This window comes from Perissodus microlepis, chromosome 7 (genome assembly GCF_051167445.1).
Source record: "Perissodus microlepis isolate ML-2025 ecotype Zambia chromosome 7, ASM5116744v1, whole genome shotgun sequence".
Taxonomy (NCBI): domain Eukaryota; kingdom Metazoa; phylum Chordata; class Actinopteri; order Cichliformes; family Cichlidae; genus Perissodus; species Perissodus microlepis.
In genome coordinates, this window is record NC_140467.1 from 54994914 (window position 1) to 54999005 (window position 4092).

The 4092-nt window shown below is 41.3% G+C and overlaps 1 long non-coding RNA gene across 1 annotated transcript; it reads right to left on the reverse strand.

The window, feature by feature from the left end:
- Positions 1–260: 260 nt before the first annotated feature.
- LOC146384187 (uncharacterized) lies at positions 261–3167 on the reverse strand. Its single transcript, XR_014800818.1, has 4 exons — positions 3120–3167; positions 1896–2115; positions 1294–1390; positions 261–1188 (listed from the first exon to the last, which is right to left on the reverse strand). It is a non-coding gene; the product is annotated as an uncharacterized LOC146384187 (long non-coding RNA).
- Between the last annotated feature and the right edge of the window lie 925 nt (positions 3168–4092).

Sequence of the window (4092 nt, forward strand, 5' to 3'; positions counted from 1 at the left end):
GCTTACGTGTGGTGTAGGTGCATGTGCTGTTGCCATTATCCTTAACCTGGACATCCACAGAATTACCTTCAACATCCTGTGCAGAAGAAAAGGGATTAGTTCTATCAGATTTAACACGCCGTATTTTTTAGGACCATAAGGCGCACTGTCGATTTTTGAGAAAATTAAAGGATTTTAAGTGTGACTCATAATGCGAAAAATACGGTACATGCAATATATTTAACATATTTGTGATCATATACAAAGCCAGATATTCCTGGGCTATAATTTTCAGAGGAGCTTTTCCTCCTTGCTAGGCATCAACTGTGAACTCAGTGGGTTTTCCAACAGCCAGACCACTGCTCTGAAGGCCTGGACCGTACGCCTTAACCTAGAGAAAACTATTTTAAACAAGGAATTAAAAAAGGAACAAGTAAAAGATCTACTATAGCCAAAAGAAGACCATTAACAGACGATAGCGCTGTGAAAAAACTATTTGCCTCCTTTCTGATTTCGTATCTTATTCCATATTTGTCACACTTACACGTTTCAGATCAATACACTTATAATATTAAACAAGAATGTCTAATATTAAACGGCAGTTTTCAAGGGCAAAAAGCTATCCAAACATACTTGGTCCTATATGAAAAAGTAATCGCACCGAAAACCCGATACCTTGTGTGTCACCTCTGACACCAAGAACTGCAGCAAGCGTTTGGTGCTAGAGGTCACATTTTGAGTTTGTGAAGATATTTAAGGTAGACACACGTAATTAGCGGCAGCTGTGTTGTTGATCGGGAGGAAGCAAACAGTTTGTGACCTCTGCGCTGCTGTTAAATCCTGGAAATAAAGAATCTGAAGGACAAGATGAGTAAGGCTGGAGTTATTGGACTGTATCAAGTTTAATAACTTCATGCATACCAGTGACATCGCGTCACCCCGCCAACGAACACCCCAGTGGCTTCAAGCCTGGGCTTAGCCTCTACAGGAGAGGTTTCAGCCATGAAAAGTGTGTCCATCACAAGCCCACCACCATGATCTCAGGTCTTGAGGCAACAATCATGAAAACTAATCTTAACTGAGAGTGTTGGATGTCCTCATTGTTGCAGAGCACATGGACAGCATACTCACCTGGTTCTGTGGGCCAGCAGCACACGTCACACCATCCATCACCCTTGTCATCACATTCAATCTTGATCTGAGAGACACCTGAAGACATAAACGTTCAATGATAAAAACACACAGTAGAATAAAATTGTAAGACGTCATCAGTTGATGCAGTTTAAGGACACTTGTTCTTCTGTGCAGTCTCACCTGGAGCTCACGTTTCTAGTTCATGCCATCATGACCAAAGATTCTTCAATTAATAGTTTAAAGATGTCCGTGAATGTACTGCTAACTGCTCTTCACCCTTATAAAAATCAACATGCATTTTGAATAAGAAACACTTTTACAAAACCAAAAGCTTCACTGTACTTAGTAATTTATATGTCTAAAAAACAGGTTCAGTTTGTAACTGAGAGAGCGGCTCGGTGGTGCTGAATTATATTTCCAATAGAAACACAATTTCATATGTTGTAGTAACAAAACACTGCCACAAGATGGCAACCTAGGCCTACTTCACCATGCTGTTCCAGTAAAAAAGAAAAAGTGACAGAGCCCTGAAAGAGTGACAGTGACACTTTTTATGAACTCATCTGTAATGTGTCACCTTTTCTGTAGAATGAAGAAGTGCTTCCCTTCTTTTAAAGTAAATACTGGCTTACAAAGATCCTCTAAACATGTTTCTGAAATAATCCTAAACACAATCATTAAATCAAAAATGCAAGAAACAATTTATTTCATCACTCTTCTTAACTTAATTCCTTAACTTAGTAAAAAAAACAAAATAGACAAGAACTTTTCTGCTGTCTCACCTCTGTCAGTTTTCATGCTTTTGCAAGAACAGGTGGAGGTGCAGGTGGAACTTTGACTTCACTGTGGTTTGTATGTGCAGGCAGGAGTGTGACATCTCAGAACAGCAGAGGATTGTCGAGCACGGTGACTCCTGCTGCGACGCCCCCGTCTGACTGTCCTGAGCTCTTGGTCCTCAGCAGACGGCCCACACACTCATTCATCACCATGTCTTTACCCTGCCTGTAAGAAAACCAAGAAAAGGCTAACATTAGAAACAGCCACCAACCAATCCCTTTTACTCCACCACCCAAAAACCAGTGAGAAACACTAGCTAGTATTAACTTGGAATCAAAGTCCACTAATCCCCAGGCTCCCAGCATAACATACAGTCCAACACAAACTCCACAAACTGTCTTGCTTCAGCTGACTTTCCTTCACCTTCTCTCCAGACAATCTGTTGTGCTCTTTTCAGCACAAAGCCACACTCCTGCTCACTGATCCTCACCTCTTTTTAACCTAGTCTCAGCAACTTTGTCCCATAGCTCGCACATCCTTTCCACCTCCATCTTTCTTCCCAGCCAACTGATACATACCTTTTCTCCTTCCTTAAAAGCCAGCCTAAGAAATACGATTTTATAAACGCCCGATAAATGAAACTGTCATTTTCAAAAATCGTATCATCCAAATTCATGCAGCGTGGCTAAATTAAGAATGAATTGCAAACCCGAGCTTCCTTGCTAACATGATTAACAGCTAAATACTATCCTAGTGGAGGTGTAAAATTACTGCTAAAATAGCTCATATGAACCCTGATACTGGACTATGTATTTATCAAAACAAATGATCTGATATTACAAAGTAATGATTGCTTTTTACAGTATTAGCCCAGAGTGATGTAAGGCAGGGTGGTTAGTCAGCCATAACCTGCTGACAACTTGTATCTGGTAGCTTTTTCACATCCTGATCAATGTTGTTGTCAAGTGTGTCTCATATACACTATTATCTCAGTCACAGTACAGCATGCATGAATCACAGTGGATACACAGTAACGCAAAACAGCAGGCAGTCATGTATTTGTCATCACTGTTTTGACTGAGGCTAGCTCATACATGGAATGCAAGAAAATGCTGCATGTGTGTGCAGATCCACACATGCACTGCTTAAACTTCCCTAGTTTAACAAAGGGTGAGCAATAAACAGAAGTTTTCAACATTTTTAAAGATGCTTCTATCCCCCCGTTGTACCTCCTCCTTCTCGCTGAGACTTCAAGACAAACCGTTCTGCTGCTGACAAGGCCACTGATACTGTTTTGTCCCTCTCTGGACCCTGTAGACGAGCACAACCACAGAGAAATAAATCAGAGGAATAAAATGCAAATGATATTGCTTACACTGAACAACAACACCCAGGTGAGGATTATCTAATGCCAAATTTTCCAAACAATGAAAAAAACGTGCCCTTTTTCTCACCATGTCTAGAGTGTAGAGGTCAGCCAATGTCGCTCGGATCTGCTGCACAGCCTGAGGCTGGTCTGGGAAGAATCTGTCCAGGACTCCAGGTCTGGGGAGCACTTGCTGAACCTTCTTGGTACCAGCCAGGTGAGCGCTGATATCTGGACACTTCACAGCTCGAGAGCGCTCCATGAGGAGACGAGCATCCCAGCTCTGCAATTGAAATCAGACAATGAATTCTCTGCTTGTCTTTTTATCATTAGATGTATTTCTGTATTAAAAAATTCAGTTTATTGGGCCACTTTGTGCTAGAAGAATTTTTCCAGCATAAAACAGCCTCTATAATTTCACTAACTTTTGGAATCTTATTTCAGTGCTGCTAATGACGTTTCACAAACTGTCACAAGTTTCTTAGCTTCGTTCGTATAAACTTTCTTGTGGTTGAGATTCCCGAGAAAACAGCCAGCACACTGACCAGCAGAGGGTGACAACAGTTGGTTTATAATACGCTGAGATTTGACAGACAGAGACAGAAGAATGAAGGAGAACAACACAGAGTCACGCTATCAAGGAGAACCTGGACGGTAGATTCAGCAGTTTGGCTTGAAACTTGCAAACTGTTTTAACTTGTTATGTCCGATTAAGTTTTCCTTCCAGGATGCTCGCCAGTTTTCTTTCACTTGTTTCCTGTTCCTGGCAGCAGAATGCACACACAGCTGCAGTAACTACACACAATGTTGCAGAAAACATGGAGCAGCAACAAACA